Here is a 25,260-nt window from a genome sequence, read left to right as displayed (position 1 = left end):
CTCTTACCGACAGCTATTTCAAAGGTCCACCTTAGGTTGTGAGGGGTTTTTTTCCTTTTTTTGGTGGTTTTACTACTAATTTTTTAATTAATGTTTGAACTTCTTCAGAGTGGAAAAGGCTCCCATGCAATGCAAACTCCAGCAATTTTGTACTGAATAAAATGGAGGCAGCATTTGCCTGTGCTTCCCCTGCAATTACAAAGCGATTCTCGTGTTTTGTTTGAATTTCCTTTGTCGTTATGAAACACAACAGGCTGACGGCTTGATATTAAAAGCAATTGTGTTTCCATTCATGCAGATGCCAGCCTGTTTAGGTGAATTTACTAAGTCCCTAGACGTACATTTTTATATTATTGCTGTCTCTGGGCCGTGCTGAGCATTTCAATTCTCTGAAAATAACCTCTGTTTTCCTTTCATCTCTTCATTAGGTCTTTCATCATGAGGACATGAATTTAAAAATATATATATCTCTTAAAGTTGTATGTAATAAGAATGTTTTTATCATTCCAATTTGTTGAGCTGTGCTTTTAACGTTGCATGGCTCTCACTGCCATAAAATGGCACAATTATTTCTGTGTTGTATTGCTCTGTACCCTGAGGTTCCATTTAAAACAAAGCAGAAAGACATGTTTATAGGCAGTATTGAAAGCAATGTATATGGATCTTGATGTTAGGCATATTTTATTGAAGTAAGATTAGATGACAAGTTCTGCACTACTGAAGTGAAATGAGAATGAGATATTGTGCCAAGCTGCACATTGTTAAATCAAAATTAAAGTAATACCAAGCTGTGTTGTTATCTTTGTGGCTTTCTGGTGGCATCTTTTAAAGATGAACTTTATAGCCAATTACGAGTATTTTAAAGTAAATATTCTGAGATTTTTGGACATATTGTTACATCATAGTACATGCTCATGCTCAGATATCTGAAGACTGAAGTTTCCTGTTATATATTGTGCGTGTATGTTTGGATTAAATCCTTGCAAGTAAAACCAATTTTCTTTCTATGTAAAATCACCCCATTAGGTATATATCAGTTAAAAAAGTGCCTTTTATTTGATCCCTCCATCTATTTTGTTGTTCTGAAAATGAGCCGAGAAGATTTGGTTTTTCTCTCAAGAGGGAGAGGTTTAAATTATATCTCGTTTTACATCAAATGCCTGGGATTGGCTCTAATTAATACCTGCACCACAGGAAAGACAATTGTACCAGAAAATTGGCAAAACTGTGGACTTTCTGTGTACAAGTTTCTATTTTACTGGGAGGGGATCCCATAGGAAACATAGTTTTTCTTTCAAATTTGTGTTTTCGGTTCATAGAAGGGATCATTACTGATTAACATAGGGGACTCCCAAATTACCAGCTTAATTAGGCTATTTGTGCTTCAGGATGTGAAGGAATTACCTCTTAAAGGATGGTCAAATTAAATATCTTGCTTCATTGTTTTATGATCCGCACTGCAGGAACACCATATAGCTTGCAGGGGCACTAAAATTTCTGGTATAGTATTAGTGTCTGGAAAATACAGTTACTTGAGGCATTTGAAGCTCTGAAGTAGTATGGCTCAAACTTCTTAGTGTGCTACTGCAGGAATTTGAGTATGTAAGAGAACACCAGCTTCCTATTTTAAGTGCATGTTCAGCCTGGACTCTGAATGTCAAGCTGGATTTTTTTTTAATAATCACTGGCGTTATTACGTCTCTCACCTCTTTTTCCCGTGAGACAGTAATCTTAGCAATATATGATCTAATAAATATAGATGATTGAAAATCCCAACTGCCTTTATTCCATCTAGTCATGGTTTAGCCTCTGCCTGGTATGTGTCACGTAGTGACTGTCTTCACTTTTTTTTCTTTTGGTGGTTTTTTTTCTTTTCTCTTCCAGATTTTTGCTTCTTTTCCATTAAAATTGCAAAAGATCAAGGTTCTCCTGCAATAATTTTTATGCAGCATTCAAAACAATCAGACCTGGTTCTTACTTTAGGCCTGCATATTTTGACATCTCAAACATATTCCTACTTACTACTAATATTATTTCTTTAACATGTAGAGTTTCAGAGCTCAGTCCCAGACTCCCTTTGCCCATAAGGATGGATAACATGGAGCTACTGTGCAGAATACACTTCTTTGGTCAGGTGGACTTTATAGTCTAAAATTTCTGCTTTAATCATTGAATGATGATTCTAGTTAATAACATATTATATAGAGAGACTCATATATAATAAAATTCTATATAATAATGAGATCCGTGGTGTGGAATTGTGATTTTTGCCTGTGCACTGACAGGCTGTGGCTTTGGGTTTTGTTTTGTTCCTGGGGTTTTTTATAATGTTAGCAAAATTTATCTACAGATAAAACCTTATCTGTAGGACTACTATTAGGTGAAGACTAGCAATGTTTAAGAACCATTTTTATGAAAACGTGTTTATCCAGGGGAAGAAAGGAAGAAAAGTTGCTTTAATTTAGTTTAATGTTTCCAGTCCTTTGGGTGGCACAGTAAGAAGGTCTTCTGCCAGGCTCAGAGGGAGAAGAGAGTAAATGACTTACTGCTGGTTTAAATTTTTGACAGTTATATCTTAAGTATGCTAAGCCCACAGATTTTTAGTTCATTTTTGGGATTTTTTCCTTTTGTTTCAATTTTTTTTATGGAGAAATTTGATATGTGGAGAAATTGAGGAATTTACCACCTAGCGAAAAGCCAAGCTGAATATAATAGTTCACACCAACCCCACAGCTGTCTTGTGCATTTTTAAAAGGCCACACACATCTGGGTCTTGAAGAATGAATCAAAAGGTAAAAACAGTACAATATATTTTGGAGAAAACTTTGAAGAGAGTCACATTTCTGCAAGTTTGCCCAATAGGATATATTTGTGGGTAAACTTTGCAGACAGTCATACTCTGCACGTTTGCCCAAATGGCCAGAACTGGTAAATCCATAGTGATGCCCTTCTCTGTCTACAAGGCACTGCTCTTGTGTTGTTCACTGTTAAAAGAGAACAAGAACCAGGGGAAGGTGCTGTCCTACAAATAATAAATGTTAGTAAATAGTGGGAAAAATACCTGGGACACTCTGAAATTCAATTACCAAGCTGTAGCAGAGTTGTCTGTCACCCACTGCAGGTAACACACAGAGAAGGATGTCTTGAGGGAATGGTTATCCATTTTTGGGCACTTCAGATGGTGGTATGAAAGCAAATAGGCTTCATAAAGTCTAGCTGCTTTTGGCTCCTCATTTCTTTTTTGGTGCCAGATGACCTCTACCCTTGATAGTCAGTGCCAGTCTCAGTCAGGCATGTGAGTGCCATACATGTCAGCAGTTGCACTGCGTATATCTATTTTTTTTATTTATCCTTGGGACATGCACAGCAAAAGACTTCTGGAGCCCCTGCCGTAAGGCAGCCTGTCAAGTTGGCAGCCTCATTTATACAGGCACCCAGCCCCTTCACTTTTCTCACCTGTTCAAATGCTCTGTTTTGGCACGTGTGTCAACCAGTGTGATCAGGTGTAAAGAGGCATGTGGCGCAGAAGTGACGTAGCTGTCACATAGGATGGGCTTCCCACAGTCGAGATGGCCCCTCCTGTGGCACTGCACCAGCTGCCCATGCACGGCCCACCCGCCCTCGTACCCTCGGGAGAGCCCCTTCACCTGCACCAAAACAGCTTTTGTGCCTTTTGGTAAATGTTTGTGTTTTGACCCCGGTGTTGCAGTGCCAGCACTGCAGTGATTCCCTGGCTTTGCCCTCCTCTCCGTGTGACCGCGCGCTGCCGTTCATCCTGCGCAGGATTTTGGAACGCTTTGGGAGCAAGCCAGCCGGAGGTGACCTGATTCCAGTTGTCAGCATCAAAATATGTGGGCAACAAGACGTTGCTGCTTTATTGGTTGGTTGCTGTCAGGAAATCATCCTGGTAGAATGGATCCTGAAAGTAATTCAATGGGACCGCTGCATTTCAGGATGCTTAGAGGCTCCACTCAGGGCAAGTGTTGGATACAGAGAATCTTCATAAAGTGCTGTGCAGATTTAACTGCAACATGTACTGTATGTTGTGCTGACCTTGCCAGCAGGTGAGAAGGCAGTACAGGTGCTGAATTCTGGTACAAGAAATTATCAGAGATGTATGAAAACATGATTTGGTCAATAACAATTAGAAGAAACATTTGGTTTCAAACCACTAGCAGTTCCACAGTAATGTTTTGAAAAATGGTTACAGTTGTATTTTGGCATTTGAGGAGATCGATAGCAGAAGGTATTTTAATTCAACCATCTTTGTATCTAGCACAAGCAAAACCAGCTGGAGAGGTTTAGCCATCCCAGGTTTCACGAGCTGATGGATCTGAGACAATTTCCCAGAGTCTAGATGGAGAGAACGCGGGCTGAATGTAATGGCCTCACAAAAAAACATCATGTCTCACAGTATCATATTTGCTTTGGGTTGGAAGGAACCTTAAAAGTTATCTACTTCCAATCCTCCTGCCATGGAAGGAATGCCACCCACTAGACCAGGTTGCTCAGGGGCCCAGGCAACCTGGCCTTGAACACTTCCAGGGATGGGGCCTGTCTCAGTCCTGTCCTGTAGATTGATAGTCACAAAAATAGTTTCCCTGCCTCAGAAGTGAGACAAAGGATGGGTTACTCCAAAAGTCATAGCTTTTAGCTACACTTCTCTGCTGCCTGCCCATGGCGTGTCAGTGGTGGACTCCGCCAGTAACTTCCAGCTGTCAAGTTGTCAGTGTTCTACTAGTTCAAATTCAACTTTAGAATAAAGCCAGGGCTTCTCCATAGCTATGCAGGTTATTTTTGATGGCTCCAACAATGCCTGAGCAGTAGGCAGGTGTCTGTGCTAGTTTTCAGTGACTGGGACAAAGCTTTGTGAGTGATATTGAAGAAAGAAAAAAAGAGGGGTCACAACTAGGTTGCATTTTTCTAGACTTGTCTGTCTTCTTTCAGAAGTTACCCTTCCACCAAAAATAATTCTTTCTGACTTCCATGAAGCATTAAGTGATTAGGGGTAGGAATCCAGAAATCCCAGGGTGCAAGAGCTCAATGCATTCAGATCAAATGGGGCATGGTGACAAAAATGTAGCAAAATTCCAACTGTAATTGCAGTTCTGCTGTATCAAGCAGTTATTCAGACAATGAACAATTGAAAAGCTATTCACATCACTACACATTTGCTTAGCCTTGTGGCCAACATGTCATTTTGGTTATTGTTAGATGGCAACTAAGAGAAGTGAATAGTCTCTACTACTTGGGAAAGAACTTAAATATCTGAGTAAATCAACAGCTTGGATCACTCTTATTTCCCTAAGTCAGACACAGAAGTGTTAGGTAAACTTGAGCTGTTCTCTGCAAGGACCTTAGTCTGTTCTGTAGCAAATATGAAAAGCCAGAGAAAAATAATTAGAAAGGATGTGCCTAATTTTTGCATGGTGAAAGCTAAGTAAAGCAGATTGAAGCATGGCAAACGGAGGTACAAGGAGACATCCCTTGACAAGAGTCTGTTTCTGCTTGCTTTGGAGATTTCCCCCTCAATACGAGTACAGTTCTTTTATTTCTGACTTTGGATGAAACTGAAAGAAAACTGAAAGAAAGGCTCCTTTTGCAGTACCTAGCTGAAGCCTAAACAAGAACTGAATCAAACTTCTTTAATGCAAAGAAACCATCTGGTTCAAGTGTTGGCTTTGAACTTGTCTGCTGCTTCTTCCTCTGTAGAAACTATTAGCCTTTCTCCAGGTCTGGGGCTTCCAGAGTCTGAGGGGTTTTCTATTTCTTTAGTATGCTGGCAGCAATTGCATTACTGGATCTTAACAGTTATGTTACATTTGATAAATAAATAAACCAAAAAAAAACACTGAAGTCCATGCTATAAAGAGATGATATACCTTTGTGAAGCACTACAGAGGAAACCAACTACACAGGAAAGACCTTCTTTATCCACTGAGACTGCAAGGGTATCCGAAGAAACCAAAAATTAATATTAATCAGTGCCAATACTGTTGTTTGGCTTTAGCATTTCATTTGATGCAGAACAAGGAGAGATAAATAAAAGAAACCTGTTCATGACAAAGAGCTCTTCCCAATGCTCTAGTCAAGAAAACTCAAGCCTATTTGTCCAAATTTGTAATGCAGCATAGTTTAATTGCAATTTTTAATTGATTTTCATGTTTCAGATGAGTGAAAATCTGGCAATACGATACAACTACTTCTTGTATAACTGCCCAGGGGTCCCATATGTCTTACGTGTGGTCTGACATAGTGGTTAAAATAGTAGAGAAGGGATGTCTAAAAACTTCCTTTTACAGTGTCCAGCTTTCATTACTCTCCTGGAAAAAATATCAAAAGCCATAACCAAATCAGTTTGGATGATCTGATTGATTTTAAATTGTCTCCAGTTTCTTTCATTGCAGGGACCAGAGCTTAATTGCTTATCTGACTGATAAAGAGACAAAGCTACATGGTTAATCAATAGATCAAACTAGGTCAAGGCATTGGAATCCATATGAATCAGAGATCCCATTCCAAGCTGGCAATAGGCATCTTGCATGAGATTACCTACTATCTCTGTTCAGTATTAAAAAACCAAGATGGTAGTAATAGAAGTGTTATGAAGATAAAACTCATTAGCACTTGCATGGGGCTTGGGCATTGCGAAGATCAAAGTGCTTTCATGACATCACCTAAACTTCATGAACAGGGTAAAACCCATTTTGTCCTCCAGTAAGTCCAGTTCTCTATGTGCTTTAAGAATAAGAACAGACTAGGTGTGGGGTTTATTATGGTTTTTTCCATTCTGCTGGTTATTCCAGTCCTGAAGACAAGGTAGGAGGAAAAGGCTTTTGGGCACGAGGGACACTGTCCTCGGATTCAATGGAACAGCTACATTACTCTGTGCAAATAACTAACACGATTATGGTTTTATATTAAAAACAGTAATTCATAGTCACAAAAAATCCATTCCCTGAAGACAACTTAATACAAAGAGGCTGATTTGGTGGCTGCGTGTTCTGCCAAACCTTTTTTTTTAAATTAGGTCTTCACTTCGTAATTTTTTTCTTTTTTGCTTAAGGATGATTCAGAAAAATAGTGGAGAGATACATAAATGGGATGTCTCCTTCTATAAATTCTCATGTAAACAGCTGGGCTCAGAAAACCCAGACAAACCTTTCTGCCCCTGTGCTGGGCTCTGTAAAAAAGCACCTAAATTCAGTCTATATTACAAGTTATTTAAAACAAACTGCAATGAGCATAAGGCAATCATTGAAATGCAAAAGGTAAAAGTCTTTGGAGATTAATTATATTTGTCACTTAGAAACACTATCAGCACAAGTAGAGGGTTTCCTGTCTTGAAAAAAAGGATATGTATGGAGGCTATGAAGCTGCTATCATCATCCTATTAAGAAATGATAGGTTCTGTATCAGAAGTGGTGGTTCAGAAGGGATTTCTGTAGCTGGGAGGTGTTTACTAGGAACGTGAGATGGGTATAAGAAAGAGTCCAGTTAACATGCTATGGGTGGAGTTATGTCCCTTCCTGGACAACTAATTTGTGGCACTCAATTTTGAAGAAGCAGGATAGTGCAGCACCTATATGTGAAGCACATGAGTGAGTGATGAACAGCACTTCTGACAGAGTGGAGACTCTATACAATGCTTTAAAATGTAGATTTAGGCTTAAGTCATTCAGCAGCACAGGAGTTTTAATATTAAATAATATTTGCTTTCGTTTCCTGAGATAAAGTGCTCACAGTTCAGTTGTAAAACCCCACTAATTCATAATATTGTGCTGTTTATGTTTTTCAGGACAAGGGTGTTTTTAGTACAAAATCTTGCTTGTGGCAGAGGGAGAGAATTTTAAAAGAAGAGTAGTTTCATGCAGTATTCATTAATAGTGAATCCTTTTCTTACTTTTTACCTACAGCTTGTTTTCTGTTCAGAGAGGCATTCAAAGCTATTTATGTTTAGGAGAGGAAAATTAAATTCCTTATTGAATTGAGATGAGGGGAGTTGTTGTGGGTTTCTGGTGGGTGGGTTTTTTTTAATTTTTAGATCTGCTTTCATCATTGCTGATATATTGGAAAAGCAAAGTCAGAGCTATTTAATTGCTTGCACAGACAGACATCAGCAGGCTTGTAGCCTCTGTTTATCAGGGCTGTCCTCTGTGGCTGCATTTATAGCATCCAGCACCTACAAACAGGCCAAAGGGCAAATAGTTTAAAACGTGTTGCAATTTGAGCAGCTACTTCTGTTTTGTCCTCTCTCTAAAAGGGAGTTGCAGCAGTCTCCCCCAAACAATCTGAAGACAAGTGTTTTTTCATTCTTTTTCTCTAAACTTTTCTGTCTTGGACTGAATGTAAAGGTTCGATTTCAGTTCTGTGATGAGTCTCAGAAACTCAAAGTAGCAAGTCTGTCCTAGAAGAGAACACAATCACAGTTATCTATGCAGAAGAGAAACTGAAGTGGAATCTAAGTCATCCAGGCAATCTCAAGCCCTGAAACCTAATTTTAGTCTTTCAGAGAGTGGAGAGGGATGCACAGATCTACTTACTCCAACATTAGACGAGCCAAAAAAGGCACATGTCATTTGAGACTTGAGCCTGTGGAAACAATTTGGAATGAAAATGTAGGAGGAAACTGCTTGCTTAATCATCATCTTTCCACATCTTCACTAAAGAAGAAAAGTAAAGTCAGATAAATCCAATTTGCATGAGATTTTTCATGCATGCAGCTCCTGCTGTGAAGTGGAAAAATGTTTCCTCTGCATTTGAAGAAGCCATGATAGCCTGCCAATGGTTGGTTTAACACCTGTAAGCCCACCCGGCTCTTAACCAAGTCCTGTGAATCCACGCAGATAAAACAATCTTATTGCAAAGAGAGTAAGGTCAAGTCTCATGGCTACACATAGTCTTTTATCTTCCATGCTCAATTAATTACTGTGTTTTCAGCACTTATTTCCAATATCATACCCAAGTAGTTTAAATTGAGAATTGAGATGTGTCTCACTATAGAGGACTTTGCCTGAGAAGTAGGAATATCTTATTAACTTGAACCTTATTTTTATCAGTGTAGAGGGTTGGTTACATACTTGTGCTTATCACATGCAAGGGAAAAGGAATGATGATACCCACTTTTAATCAGTGATTTCCCATTAGTTGTTGCATGATTTTTCTAGTTTTTCCAAAGTAAACCCTTCAAAGACTTTAGATGCTTTAACTTAACATTGCTATTATTTTGGAAAGGAAAAAGGCAGAAGTGTGTGTTTTACACTGATGCCTTCAACACATCTTTTAGCTTTGTGTTCAAGGTGGGTAGCACATAATATAAAATTTCTTCCATTTTCCTTTTCCAGAACTGCAAAATTAGGATTTATAACTCTCTGGCTTGCTCCGAAAAGAGCAAGGAATATTTAACCAAGGTGTGTTACAACAAACTGAACAGCTGTAGCTGGGCAAACGGGCAATCAACTGGCTATGGTGGGAGCTTTTCCTACTGTTGGGAGAGGAAGGTTTATATAATCTGAAGGGATGGTGCATATTTTCCATGGGAAAGGAAAATGTATACATTTTAAAGACCTTGAAATATATTTCAAATTCTGAAAAAAAAAAAAACCAAAAACTAAAACCAAAACACTTTGGATGTCACCAGTATATCTAGAAAGGCCAAGCACATGAGAATTTAGGTATATAAAGATGTGGTGCAAAAAAAAGGTGATGTTTCTTCTGTGGTCAGAAGGAGCAGAGGATCTATCTCACCCTGGAAACTTCAAAACCTTTTCTCAAGTAGTGAACTATTAGCTTTGAGAGGGAATTTTTTTCCAAGAAAGATACTATGGAAAAGCCCTCCACACAGCTTCATCTAGCAATGAGAAAATGTTATTATCTGGAAGTGAAAAAATTGAACTTTGGGAACTTTGTTTAACAATCATTTCTCTTCCTGATTGAAATAAATGGGCCCAAGGATTTAGCTCCATGTTCACTCTTCAGAGAAAGGGCTTTTACATTGATTTCTTTCAATAAGCATAATTTTTTATTTTGATGTGCAATTAGGGCAAATTCAACTTCTTTTTTTTCCAGCTCTTACTTTCACACAATGCCCCTTAATTAAGTGCACTATACAGAGATGGCAGGTGACTTGATGTGCAGGGTTGGGATTCTGCTGTGATCAGAATTGCAGCCACAGTTCATGCCAGCCAGTGACACTTTTAGGAATATAAAGCTGCAAAACTGATGTTAAGAAAGACAAAGTCCATCCTGTCTCACTGCAGATGAGCTGGTAGAAGCCAAGCAGGGGGAAGTTCTGAGTTTTATGTCTAAACCAGTATGTACAGTGTTGTGGTGTCACATATAGCAAGGGATACATCTAATTAACAGAATCCAAAGCCACGTCCAAAACCCTAATTTGTTTGTAACTTGCTGTTCAACAGCAAAGCAATCCTCAGTAAGTAAAAGGAGCCCTTGCTTGTCAGCCAGAGCTGTGCTGTGTTTAATGTGATTCCATTCCCTGCCCTGAATCCTGGGCTGAAAGCCAAGGGGGACCTTCAGCTCCTCCTGTGGCTTTGGGCATTCGCAGTTTCCATTGCCCTAATATGTTGGTAATTCTTGCATCCTGTACCAGCGTGTTAATTCCCAAAGAACTTTGTAAATCCCTCTGGTCTGTTCCAGCTGGCTGCTATAGAGGCACGTGGATTTGAATGTGGACATGTGGACACTACCTGCCTAAGCAATGCTACAGCACAGCTTTACTTGAAATTTCTCATGCAAACTGTGTCCTAAAGTATCTTCCAATGATAAATATTTATCTAAGGTGAAGCAGGTGTGGTAGAGTGGAAGACAGAAGAAAATAAGTGTGGGTTTTTTCTTACTGTTCTCTAAGGAAGATGGTAACTTTAGAAAGCAAGAACATCCAAAGAAACTTGTCCAGGTGGCTAAATGACCATTCAAAGTGACATTCCTGCCAAATTCTTTCAGGCTCTTAAATTCCTGACTTGGTCAGGATTTCTGTTTCCTTCTACTCATAGACTAATGTTTCTTGTCTCTCAAAACTGAAAACATACTCAAAAGCTTAAAAAGGAGACCGGGGTAGACAAAGGGGAGACAGAGGTAAACTGAGGCCCTGAAAATGGGTTTCAAGAATAAAGTGGGGCAACCTTCAAATTCTGAGATCAGCTGGTATTCCAACAATACCCGTTTTTCAGATGCTACATGTTCTGCTCACTATATAACAAGGATAGCTATGACACAGGGACTCGAGGAGCCTAGAAGGAAAACATAGTTAGAAATACTTCTGGGTTTGCAGGATTTTTTTCCCCTCTGCTTTTTAATATGTCCTGGCTGCCACAGTCCATATTTTCTTTGTTCAAAACCATACAGTAGCTGTCTACAAACTGTTGCAAAGTGCAGTTACCTGTTATTGTCCTGTAAATAATTGAATAACCTCTTCCAGGCAACATGGTCAAGATGCAGATTTAATTTACTTACAGGCCAGTAGTAACGATGGTTGAATCCACTTGGTTCGCTGTGTGTGTCTGGAGGTGTTGTGCACAGGTACATAAATAGTTTACTGAACCTGTCAAATTCTCTGGCAGGAATGAGCATGCCCTCTGGTCTGCTACATGTGTTTATATGAAACACTTCCCTTTCAGTTTCCAAGCAGTAGGGAGTAATATATTTTCTGATATTTTTTTGTGGAGTAGGTAAAAGACATAATGAATCATATAGTAGAAGAAATGGACACAGAGTTTGGCTTTCTGGGGTTATTTGATGTTTTGTTGCTTTGTTTTCTTTTTTTCTCTATTTTTTTCAGAGGGAAGTATGGTATGACATTTTTGTCTCCGTGTTCTTCAGAAATTATATAAACTAATTATTATGGTGATATGTAATTGTCTTTGCCTAAATTTGGAGAGTAGTAAATAATAAGGTTGAAAGGTTCCCTAATGAAGTGTTCAGGTTGTGAAAGGAAGCACAGGAAAGTCAAAACTGAAATTAGACACAGTGATAAACATCCCTGCATTACCAAGTCATGGGTTTGTCCTGTCTCTAATGAGGATGTCACATTTAAACCGTTTTTTGGAGAATTAGAACCATGATCAGGAGTGTGGTTAAAAAAAGATTAACTTATATTTTGTTTAAAGCCAAGTTCCAAAGTCAGTGACATCCCTTGACTAGTTACCTGAGCCTTTCAAAATCTTTCATGTCTGATTTTTGAAGTTTTTATATTGCTTACAGAAAAAAAAATGCTTTTGACTATGATCTGTACCCACTACAAAAAATTTATATAATTTGCACCTCGGGTTAGTGTGTTTTGAATTCTTTGGTTTCTATTATATTAAAAAAAAAGTAAGAAGACACATGGAGAGCAAAATAATTTTGAAGGGTGAGAGATATTAGAGAGAAGAGAGAAACCTTCCATTTATGAAGACAGTCTTAGATGAGGTATTGTCATCTGCAATGTCCCATCATCTAAATTGTTTTTCCAGACTAATTAATAAAACCTGAATGCCACTAGTCCTCTGTTAACAGTACCACTTTGGAAAAATCATGGTGGCAGCATAACATTTCCAATTGTTACCACTAACAAAAGGCTAAGATAATAGGACAAAGAACACTCCATTCAGCTATCACTCTCCAAGATCTGGTCACATGTAATCAGCAGAATTCCTCTTTACTTTGCTGAGATGGTTGGTGTCCAACACACTCTCTCACACACACACATGCTTGCCATGTCCTGGCAATGTTCCAGAATGTATAATGATTTCCCTATCTCAATTCCCTTACAGTTTGGATTAGATATAGTATTTCTGTTGCTGTGGTAAACTTTTATATTGCATGGGCTGTGTGCTGTTAAACAGCTGTTTCTGTCTCCTCCAGAGGCAGATGCATTGAGCTGTGCTGTTTGCAGGAACACTCTAAGCATTTTTTAATGAAAAGTCCAGAGGTAGGGAGCCACGTTCCAAAACGATGACATTTTCTTGGACTTTTCCTCACTTTGAAAGTCAATGAAGATATTCATGGAATGGTTTGGGTTGGTAAGGACCTAAAAGACCATCTTGTTTCAACCCCCTGCCATGGACAGGGATACCTTACACTAGACCAGGTTGCTCAAAGTCCTGTCCAAACTGGTCTTCCACACTTTCAGGTATTGGGCAGCCAAAGCTTCTCTGGGAAAACTGTTCCAGTGCTTCATGAACCTGACAGTACAGACAGATATAAGTGAAGGCATCGTATCTGTATATAATAATGCGCTGCTAATATTTATAGAAGTGCTCTGCAATACTTAGTAGTTTGTCACTTGTGTTGCAAGCTTATATAAAATCTATGGTTGCTGTAGGGCAAAGGTATAAAACTTTCATGAGTAATATAAAATATACAAAATGTTGTCGTTAATATTTAATACAATTTGCAGCAGTCAATGAGCACAATCAATGTTTATTAATTAAGTTGTTCTGTTGCAATAGCAATTTCTTCTTTTTGGTGTATGTGTGTCTTCAGGGGGAATTTAGCAAGCTTTTTTGACCCTTTCAAAAACAAAAAAAATTATGGCATGTTTAACAATAGTGTTGGCAATGTCTTGTATTACTTGTTTGCCTTTTCTTCAGCAAGTAAACACAAGTCTTTTAGAGACATCTTCTATTTAAACACACTACATGATAAGAGCGCTGGGTTTTGGCCAGGGTGTTTAATACAATGTGTCGCAATTTGGGCTGTTTGTAGCAGCTGTACTGACGCACTGCAGATAATCTAAAATTTGAGGGGTGTTTTTTCTTGTTTTAACCCAGTTTCCTACATGTTTATGGCAGTTGCAGACAGCAGAGTATGCAGGGTAGGAGAGGAATTTATTCACCTGATACCCAAAAGATCAGGTCTAGCTGAACCAGTCCAAACAGGCCATGTACTGAATTGCCCCCAAAAGGCCATGCTTTGGCCCTGGACACAGATGTGTTCATGTTGGTGCTGTTCCCCCTGGAGACTACAACACCTTTGAAATCACGGGAAGGAGGGAATTCCCCAGCCCAATATTCTTGCAGGGCTTTAAAATAATTTTTAATTATTTTAAATAATCCCACCACAGCTCAGATCATTCTAGTTTATCAAGGCTGTGTGCAAACCATTACATTTGAGGTCTTTGTAGTACCAAAGGGGCTGGTTGTAATGGAGAACCTGCAAGGGCCAGGGCCTGTTTCAGCAGGAGGTGTAGTATTCAAGTGAATCCAGGAGGTTATTTTTGTCATCTGAACCACGTGGTTAATCTCTCACTGTGGTTTTTACCTGTCTTCTCCATTTTCCCCCATGTTAACTGTCTCTTAAAAAGGTTTTAATATAACTTTTTCATACCATAAAATAACTATATAAATCTTTCAAAAAACTTATTTATGATAGTGTTTAATGACACAATCAAAATTGTATGTTGCCTGTAAAGTCTATCCTTTCATTTCATCTGTGTTCTGCACTGGTTAAGAACTGCCCAAGTACATTTTCTTTCAATTTTTTCCCCTACACAACATTGAACTCTTCAACTGCATTACAACCGGACCACTTCATGGTTTGGGTTTGGTTTGGGGGTTTTGTTTTTTTGGTTTTTTTTTTTTTCTTTTTTTTTTTTTCCTTCTTCAGAAATAAAACCATTTTACAAAACACAGCAGAGCAGATCAAGAAGTGGTTCTGCAGCAGCCACAAAGCGATTAAGTAATTTATTTGTCTAATGCCTAAAATAAACATAAAAGCCATGACACTTTATTGTTTAATTTGTCCTTTGGGCTAAAAATGTCTCAAAGTTACCAGTGATCTTAACTGTAATAAGTTTTATATATATGTATCTCTATATAACTGTGCCACATTATTTTGAACTATACTGCTAGGGGTTTATTGAAATATATCAACCTTATTGCTAATATTTCACAGGCAGTTCTTCATTTCAGCAATATAGAATTCAATTTAGCAGAAATGTGATATTCCTTCTGAAATTTTAAATTCCCAGCAGATGTATAATTCAATTAAGTCCAGAAGATTCAAAAAATTGAAGTCATTCTCTATACATACTCTCTTTCTGCTCAGTTCCAAAATAATGAAAAACTACAGCTGTTCAGTTTTGGTTCATCTATCGCTTTGTACAATTTTTATGGGTTTTATGTGTAATCACATTTGCAGAGAGAATTTTTATACAGCCTGCTCCATTTTGCACAGTTATTATCTTTCCACATTAAAAACAGATTGTAAAAACTGATACACAAGCCCTGGGCCCACTCCTTAAGGCAAGTAAAGCATGGTCATTAATCATGGGGGGTGTAGGGAGAAGGGAGCTTGTAAAACTTAATTGTTCTGTTTCCTTGTGCTACGAGATGGCCTTTGTCTCCTCTTCTTCCTTCCATCAACACACTTCTTTTGTTTTTTCATATTCTAAACTCTTTCCAGCCTCTGTGTGGAACTAAAGAGGTCATTTATTTGTGTGTAACTGACTTCAGCAGAAATTGGACACAGGCATTACCCAAAACCGTAATTCTCCTCCAGAGGTGAAGAGGTCCCTTCGTGTAAGTGTCTGCCTGCTGAGAGCCTTACCAAGTCCTTCTTAAGTTCTTGGCTCGTATTCCTGGGCTAGCACTCGAGGTCAGGTTTCCATGTCAAATGTCACAATGGTGTCTGTGATCTGTGTAGAATAATTTAATTTCCTGTGCCTCAATTTGTCCACTTTTAAAAAGCAGCTGCAACACAGACCTGTTTCAGAGGGTGCTACTTGCACCTAAGAAATAGCTCTGCTTGATAAACTGGGATGCCTACAACCTTTTTACTCTACAGGGTTAAAAGTGAGGTAAATTAATATATTCATATTGCTTATGTCTCGGAGTTTGCCCATCTTTTTTTCTTCTAATCACATCAATCTATTAAAATATTACCACCCTCCAAATTCGTAATCCAGAAGGGAATGAAAATCTGTTTCATCTTGGTATTTCAAACATAAAATATATAAAATATTTATAGTCAAAGTTCCAAGTGCAGGGTGTCAGGAGGGCATTTTATAAACAGTTCACCCTATGATTCCCTCCAACAACAAAGCATTTGCAACATTCCCTGAAGTCACTCAAAGGTAAATAGCTTAAGCATTAGTGATCACCGCTGCATCTAATCAACTAACTGATTGCCTATACAAATCCTACACTGCTCAGTATTGACCTCCACGAAGGAAACATTGATTCACTGACCTGTCACTAGATTGTTTTCTAGAAAGCGTAACAGACTTACCCATGCTTGCTAAAGGTGCTGCTTATCTCTAAGGTGTCTTGCTTTTAGTAGATAACAGCAGGATGTTTTTTCTCTCCTCCTTCCCTGCACAACTAGAATGTACAGCTGTTGAAATGAGAGAAGCAGATGATTTCACTTTGATTTTAACTAAAAAGATCTGGCTTTGGGGTGAACAGTCAGCTGAGGAAAAATAACTGGCAAAAATTTAATGTTGGCAGGAGAGCAGTATTGGATGGAATAGTGAACAATCACACTGGTGAAATATGATGTATGTACTCGCCATAGCATGAGCAATAACACAGCTGTCCTGTCCATGGCTACTACTTCAGCAACCACAGAAAGATTTTCAGGTCACAATCTACATTAAACTGATAGCCAGACCACATTAATAATTGTAGAAGAAGAAAAACTTATTTACTCTTGACCTGTGTTTTTCACGTCTTGTGCATATGGCAACATGTTAAGATCTCTGTCATGATTTGGCTGCTATGCCTTCTTCTTGCTACTCCTCTAAATCTATATTTTGTTCTGTGAAGTTTGTAGAGAGTTTGTTTTGCAGCTTTGTAAAGATTCAGCTCCCATGTACATTAGTTTTCCAATGTAAAAAAATGCCTATGCCCTCATGAACCAAAAGGTGGTATTAGAACCCACTGTAACTTTTCACCTCCTTCTGAGTCATGAAAATCTTTGAACTGTAGTTAGTTACTTCTTCCCTTCCCCTTGCAGTCCATCTGCATCAGAGATGCCTCCCTACATCTGCTAAGCTGCCAAACCTAAACACTATCCTCTTCTGAAGCTGCTATTCCTCTTTTATAATATAGCAACCTTTCCTTGGACTGTAGGATTTGACTTCATGCTTCTACATGTGCAATAGAGCTCAAGGAGATACTTCAAAAGACTATAAGGAAAGTCAGTGTTTACTGTGATCTGGTCTTTATGGTTACCTGGTAATATGCAAGTCAGACATTTGTCATAAAATATGTCTAGTTATGTGAATTCTGCATTCATCTCACTCTGGACATGGCAAACACATTTTTCTCCTCTTTTTTGCAGCAGCCTTTTCTGTATTTAAAAGATAGAGAAGCAGATCTGTAGCTTTTGAAGATGTTGATGCTTCCCTTGCTCATCTATCATCACAGCAACCCCAGTTCTCCCCCTTTTTGCTACTTGTAGGTCATAACATTTGGAACCTGGACCATTCTATGGCTCTCACTATTTGTCTCATAACTTTGTGTTTATTCTTTGCCTGAAATCTCAGCAGTGCTGGGTAGATCTCGTTGAGGAAAAAAAAAGTTATTTTTCTGGAAAAAAAGATCCCATTTCCCACTGGGCAGTGTCAATATGGTGACTGACTTTGTGTTTATGATTCCTGTGATCCAGGTGATCTTCCCACTCTTGCCTTCACACGGGAGTATGTGTCTTTCAAGACAAAACACTGTCTTCCCACCATGTCCACACTGCAACGGTGTATTAGGACTGCCTGCAGAAAGAACCCCAGCCTGGCTACTCTGAGCTGTAATGAAAACAAATTAATATTGTCCAGTTGGCTGAAAATTTATTTCTGGTGTTTTCTCATTGAATTTGCTGTATTGCAAAACTTTGAGTCATGTGCCTGTAGCCTAAGCTTTGGAAGCTGACCCTGTTGATGCAGGAAAGGATCGAGAAAAGCATCCAGAATGGAGTATGTTGAGAGATCCTATCCATCTGGCTGACTGATGAGACAACAATAGGATGGTGGTTGGGTTTTTTGTTGTTACTCAATCTGTGCTCAGACATTATCTGCATATCCAGACACACTGACTTTCTCCCAAGAAATCTCCATGTGAGAATTTTTTCATAGTTCTCTCATTGAACTGAGTATTTATTGTCCAGTCGATGGGTTGGCAGTACTGAGATACTGTATCTATAGACGATAAGGCCCTTGACTGAGTAATTAATGCTTGTCAGTATATCCCTCTTTGTGCAAAATCTGTATTTTTTCATAAATTAGTTTCTTGCTTTTAGACTGTGACATGAAGCAGGAAGTTGAATTCGCCATTTAATTTGCTTGGACTAGAGGATACAGGACTGGAGCCAGGAAGGAAACAGATCTGGGTTTCTTACTTTACCACCCATTCAGTCTTTCTCTTTTTGTTGTTGTGAGTTTCGGTGTCAGCTTATACAGGTTTCATGGCTGACACCCCCCCCAGCAACCTCTGTATAACTCACAATTCTTCAGGGCCCAAATGTAAACTCCTCTGTAAAAACTTGCTAAAAGTTTTGAAAACCCTGTGAACTTGCCTTTTATCAGGTGCAGACAAGGGGCCCAGGTATCCTGCCCTGAGTGGGCAAGAGTCTGGGTTGAGCTTTGAAGTATTTTTTTGCAACCTGCCTGCGGTTAAGCGCGACTGTGGCTCTGAGAATGATGAGCTTCTTCAGAGAGTTTCAAGAACATAATGTCAAATTGGTAACTGAGATCACCCCAATTTGTAAGAATATTTCTCATTTGTTTGAAATGCTAAATCCTTTCTGTGGCAACTGGAGTGAATAATACAGGCCAAGTGTACTGCTACAGACCTACTCCTGCCTTCTTGGTTTTTTTACTACTGGATGCACATCAGACTTTCAATTACTTTCTTGTTTACATCAAGGGAAGAAAACAATGCTGATTGTACCCACAGGTGGTCAGCCTTTAGGTAATCAAAGGAAAGTAATTAATTCCTTCCATGCACAGTAATGCACTTCCTCCTAATGGAAAACAAACACTGTCACTTCCCATAAGGCAGCCCAGCGCTGGGGGAGGGACCCGTGGGAGCAGGACTTTCTCAGCTGCCATTTTCCTTTTGATTCCCCCCCAAGACAGCAAGGAGTTGGAGTGGGGCAGAGAGGAACCATGGAGGGAGGAATGGATGTTTTAACTTCCAGCTGTGGCCTTTTTGTGGGAAACAGATCAAAACATATAAATGCCTGATGTAGAAAACATTGGAGCAATCCATATCCAGTAAACTCTGAGGAATGAGTGTCTGAAGAGACACTCAAGGTTTATTACAATGCCAAACTCTTAAACAAGGAGTACATAGATGCTTGAAGTTGTTGAACTCCTGCAAGCAGCACCCATTCTTCGGTGACCTGGGATCTGCATCCCCTGTGACTCAGACCCAGGGGTGGTGGTTTCAAAGCTGTGGGTGCCCTCTGCAATCCTGTCACACTGAAAAGCAGCTGCTGTCTCTCCTTGAGTGTCCAGCAAAAATACCTCTTTTTTTCCCCCCAAGTTATGGCAAAGCCAAAACTGTGCTGCCCAAAGAAGGCATTATCTGGATGAGGACTGGAATCGAACCATCCCAGCACAGGTAGCCAGGCATTTAGGAGATTCTCATCAAAACATTATGGTATGGGCCCTCAGAAGAAACTAGGAAGGTGGTCTTTCAAATGCTCCAAGGTATACAGAGATGTGAAGTTGCTACTTTGGTTTGTGGTTTTTTTTCTTGTTCCCTAAAGTGAGCCTTATAAACTTATTTTGTAAACCAAACATACAAAATCAAAAAACATCCTGCTAAGTGCTACCATGGGACTTGCAATAAAAGTGAAGGAGCTGATAATCATGTATCCTGTCTTTCCCAAACATACATTTAAAAATTTTATGTCTTTGACCTGGGTAAGCATGAAATCTTACTCAACCTCAGCCTGAAACTCTTGTGGTTTCTGTCTTGCAGTATGACTGAGATGACAGCTCAAATTTAGGTACACTACATGTTTTGTTTTTATCAAGTTAAAATCTCTTGTATTCTAGTATTTGTGAAATATTTCCTTATAAACTAAAAGGGAAAAAACCCCTCTGTAATTCATTCCCATCAGTCTATTTATAAGTGCAAGCAGTCAGAGTGATACTCATAAGAGATTCCAGCCTAAGTGTGTCCTAACCAAAAGCAAATTTGGAGAAAACTCAGCAATGCACGGGGCAGAGTTTTGTTTAATTTGGGTGGATTTTTTCCTGAATATTTTATGCTGAAGGCAGGACCAGTGATAGAAGGAAAACAGTGCAAAGAACATGAATTTATTGCTATCCCCAGTTTAGCAGACGATTACTTAACACATTTTTTCTATTTATTTAGGAATTATTAGTTTTAAAATAAAATATGTTAAGAACAATAAAAAAAAAAAGAAGAAGAAAGTCAGTAAAGACTGTTCTCTCTATTTACCAGACCACCTTTCCTGTGCTGTGCCAAGTTCTGTTCTAAATGGCTTCTTATGCAAATAAATAAAGTTGAGTAACATGAACTTGATAATTCAAAGAACATTAGTGCTAATCTCTTGGAAGCTTGTGTAGCTTTCTGTCACATTTATCTTTTTCAGATATATATCAGAAAGAAGTTTGCCTCTTTTTTTTAATCTCTTAACACTTAATCTGTATTGTAGGACAACTCAAGCTCCACTCCCAATACCCCCAAGATGTTTCACAATAACCAATGTCTTCATTCAACAGCCTGCTCATCCTGTTGCTACTCACAACAATCTCAAGGAAATAAGATTTTTTTTCCCATGCAACTGTTAGAGATGCCTCCAAACATCACCTTTTCTGCCTTTAGTTTTGGATGAAGAGCATAACCATTGATGTTGTTTTTTTCTGTTGAGTGGGAAGACTGCTGTGCTTTGTGCACATCAGCTTGGGCACTGCTATCTAATGTGCAAGTTGTAAATGTGAAGTGTCATGACTTCTTCAAGTGGCTCAAGTGCAGGGAAACTGCCTTGAAAGCTGTCAAACCAGCCAAAGTGTGGCTGCTCAGACATGATCTGTCACTAAAAAATCCTTTCAGTCAGAAGTTGCTTCAAATAGCAAACTCTCTACTGGGGCTATCGGACCAATTTCTATTCATAGAGTGGGAGAAAAGGAATGTACAACACTGGGAAAATTACTTGCTGGTAATTTTTGTTGTTATCCTGTTCTTTTTCCAGACTGCTTTCCTTCTTTCTTGCCTGTCTGGGATGTTGCTTGACAGATGTTTCCTTCTTATCTCGTTCTTTCTTTATTGCTCTGCCAGTAGTATCTGATTGATAGAAAGTGGGCAGGCTGGTACTTACAATACCATCCCTGGCTGATAACTCTTTTGCCACCTTTTTTAAAAGAGGTGAAGTCATTGCTCTGTTTTGACTGAATCCTGCTAACAGCAGGAAAAAGAAAGTAAGAATTGCTCTGCGGTAATTATTATTCTTATTTTGCATAGAATTTTATTAAACCCTGAATAAATTTGAGCAAATACTTGAGTTTTAAGGATTCGAGTGATCCATTTTACTTTAAACATTCAGTTGGGCTTGGACCTGGATTGAGAGCTCAATGATGTAAAAAGATTTAGGGCAAAAATTTTAAGACCTTCCAACATCTCTGTATTAATAAGCCAAACTGACTAAATTGCATGTCACATTGGAATTCTCACCCTTATGCCTAGCCCCTTCATTTTGTTCATGAGAGTGCTTATCCTCGTGCTAAATATCTCTGGGTCCTGGTCTTGGTTTAGTAAAATTTCATGCAAACCAAGAGCATGGTTTGTGTGAAGTGGGACCATCAGCTGGAATGTGGGTAAGACCTGAGCATAGGGGAAACAAGTTTATTGCTTGTATTGCAATTTAGCAGCCAATTTTTGATTTGGTGGCTCTTTAAACTCTTTGGAACCTATAAAACCACTTATGTAAGGAAACTTTGCCGAGTAAGAAATGGAGACCAGTCCAAATTGCTACAGTGCGTAACGCATTAGGAGGAATCTGTGTGAGGATTTTTGTCACTGTATTTCTCTTTTATCACTTTATTTACTATATGTCATTGCCAATACACCCCGTTCATCTGTGATTAATAGGATAATTTCATTCTTGACTTAACTGGGACTCTGCATAGAAAGAAAAATGTGATGGTTGTATTACTTTATGTGATAAGAGTTGTGTCGTGTAAGCAATTGGGGAAACATTCTGCCTGTGCATGTTTATTACAGTGCAGTACTTTGTAAAGTCCATTTGAATTGAACAAGGCTTTTGAACTATTGATTTAGCTGGCACTTGGTGCATTGAGAATAATAAACATTTGTAGTATGTAGGCAGCAGTCTATAAGAGGTAGGAGTCTGTCTGCTGGCATATGTAATGCAATAACCCATGTCAGCTGCACTGATGGGAAGCAGTAATGAATATGGTAAAGCATAAATTAAAAATAAATAAAGAAATAGAGAATTTAACTTCAAATTTTCTAAGCAGGATCATACAGGGAATTTTGTCCTGAGGTTGGCTTTAGATACGCAGGAAATCCCATAATGTGTTTTGCAACAATGTCTACTTCACCAAAATAATTTACACTGTTCAAATAGACTTAGAAATTGATCTACTAGAAGAATAGCATAGGTATTTATATCGGCACAATATATGTTTGTGTGGGCTAGCCATCTCCTTCTGAGAGATTTATCTGGGAATAATGAAGGATAAAATTTGTTGTCTGGTAATTTTCTAGCCAGCTGAAGTGTTTGCAGATTATTTATGAAGTCTATGGCATGATGGTATAGCTGCACATCTTAAATCTTTGCGTTTGCTATTGTACCTGAATGGACTTTTCTCTCAGTGAATGGAGGAGAGGGAGGCTCCCACTGAGATGAAACAACCATAAGAGATGCTAATGCAATACTCGTGTGGGGACAGGTCAAAATTCCTGTAGGGTAACAGAGATCATCTTTTTGTCTCTGGGAATGCTGATGACTGATGAATGCAGATCAAATCCTCAGCACCTAGTTCACTTAGTTGATTTTTTTTTATTATTTTCTTTTTTTTATTTTTTGTTTTAGCCAAAATGCCTATCTGAAATGACATCCATTAGAAGTGTAGGTGCTCGCTTTGTGGAGGACAATGGGTCATATCACGCTGTCACTTTGGAGGCAGAACTCCCACAGACTTCAGCAAGTGCTGCTGGGAACCAGATGGTGTGTCTTGGCCCAGCCAAGGCGTGCGAGGCTGAACCGAGGCACGAACCGCCTGTTCGGCAAAGCCTTTGGAAATTAGGGTAAATTCTTGCAGCTTTCTGTGATCAGGCCTGCATTTCAAATACTGGATTTTTTTTTTCTTTTTCCTTTGTTTTCTTTTATTCTCTAGCATCAGCAAAGCTTTCTCACCATCCTGCTCATCCACTGCGATCAAAAAATGGTGCTTGGATCTTGCTGCTGGTGAGAGATTTCACACAGAACCTGCATGCACAGGATGGATCCTCTGCTTACATCTGCAGCAAGTGGAGGGAATACAGTGGCATGTTCTCCTGGTGTACAATTTTATATCCTTAAATGTAACGTTTTATGACAGAATTCAAAGCGACCAACTTTATATTCATAGAGAAGCTCAGAATTAAAATTGGTGCGTTTTTTCCTTTTATATTTTTTTCTCTTCACAAAGGCCCAGAGGCAGCAGCAAGATTAACACATCATGAGCTCTTAAGTGCACAAGCATTTTTTTATTTTTTTTTCCCCTTCACTTGCAGTTGCCAAGTACCTAAAGTTAACCATGTGCTTAAGAGCTTTGCTGGATCAGAGGTGAAATCCAGCAAGTCTGACTGTCATTTCTAGCACAAGAAAAGAGAAATTAAAGACATCAGTGGGATTTTGGTAGCCACTGTTATTTGGGGTTCAGGTAAAACTGCTGAGCCATATTGGGTGTTCAGAGTTCACAGTTAACATGTAGCAATTGCTCTACATTTTTGTTATTTGATGATATACTCTCTACAGTCTGTCTGAAGTGTTGATCATAGGCTGAGTGGTTGCCAGCTTGATCCAAAGCATGTCAGCTGTCAGTCACAGAAGAGTTTGGGGTTTTCCTGCGGCATTTGAATTCTGCCTTTGGATAATTGTGGCTTTTCTCATACTTGGGTTGGTTTTATTGTGCTTCTTCACTGCCAGATACTCTGCATCCTTTGACCTCTTCATCCTTGCAATGAAGGGTTTGAATGTAAGTGACTGACCACAGGAAAATATGTGTGGTCACTCCCCGCATGTTGTGGGAGCCAGATTTTGTGTTGCTGCTGCTCTTTTCCTTTTCTTTTTTTTCTCCTCCTCCCATTCACTGAAGATACAAGGATTATATAGTTGAATTGTCTGTCAGTCCTTATTTTTCCGTCTCTTGTCTCTGGCTTTTTATACCAGTGAATACAGGTTAACCAAATTTGACAGGCACAGAGGTCTCAGATATATTTCATTTCTGCCACTTTCATGAAAATAGAGGGCATTCCAGAGGAGAAAAAGTAGTCTCTACATGGAAAAGTCAGATCAACCTTTATTAGGTATTCAAAAATTTGCACGGGAGGGCAACTTTGAGACATAAATCACTGGACAACGAGGCCCCCTTGGTTCTGCTGCTTACCAATCCCTTTGTCTTTCTCCCACATTTATGTTTAGCTGGATCCTTAGGGGCACATTTGTGCTGCGTCTGAGCACCCTGTGGGGTGACATCCAAGCACAGGGGGATGATTAGTTTAGTCCTGCTGTCCACACTATGTCTAATACAAGCCAGGATGCTGTTACTGTTCATTATTGATTTTTCAGGTGGGCAGCAATAAAGGTTGAACAAGAAGTCTGAGGGCAGTTGAAAGAGATTTCAGACCGTGGGACAACTTGTTAAGGAATTAGGAGCACAAGTAATGTCCTTCCATATCCTTCCAATTGTAGGGAATGATGAGGGAAGAAACAGGTAGAGCCAGCAGATCGATACCTGGATCTGAGCCTGGTGTCTCTGGCAGAATTTGGAGGTTTTGACTGTGGATCTGTTTACATGACACCAGGCCAGCTGGCAACAGAGGGGTTACACCTGGCTGATAGCCCTGTATGTTAGGGAGGGTTTGATGGTCAGAGCTTGGTGATGACAGAGTTGGGTCTTTATGGGTAGCTATCAGGGGAAAGGCCATCAAGGCAGGTATCCTGGTGGGATTTTGTTATAGACCACCCAAAAGAGAGGCAAAATATTCACTAAGCAGCTGCAGAAAGTCTCACAATCACTAGCCCTTGTTTTCATGGGGGACTGCAACTTACCCAGCTGTACACCAG

The 25,260-nt window shown here is 39.2% G+C and overlaps 1 protein-coding gene across 3 annotated transcripts in view; it reads left to right on the top strand.

Moving 5' to 3' along the window:
- CELF2 (CUGBP Elav-like family member 2) overlaps window positions 1-25,260 on the top strand; it is a 553,335-nt gene that overhangs the window by 194,464 nt on the left and 333,611 nt on the right. Inside the window, exon 2 of one of the 3 annotated variants that reach the window (XM_071552836.1) lies at window positions 23,327-23,397. The exons of the other annotated variants lie outside the window; for them this stretch is intronic. The gene's annotated coding sequence lies outside the window, so the exon portion shown is untranslated. The remainder of the gene's footprint in view (window positions 1-23,326; window positions 23,398-25,260) is intronic. 3 annotated transcript variants of the gene reach the window in all.

This window comes from Pithys albifrons, chromosome 3 (genome assembly GCF_047495875.1).
Source record: "Pithys albifrons albifrons isolate INPA30051 chromosome 3, PitAlb_v1, whole genome shotgun sequence".
Classification (NCBI taxonomy): Eukaryota; Metazoa; Chordata; class Aves; order Passeriformes; family Thamnophilidae; genus Pithys; species Pithys albifrons.
The sequence above is the reverse complement of the archived record's forward strand: the minus strand, read 5'-3'. Positions and strand labels throughout refer to the sequence as shown.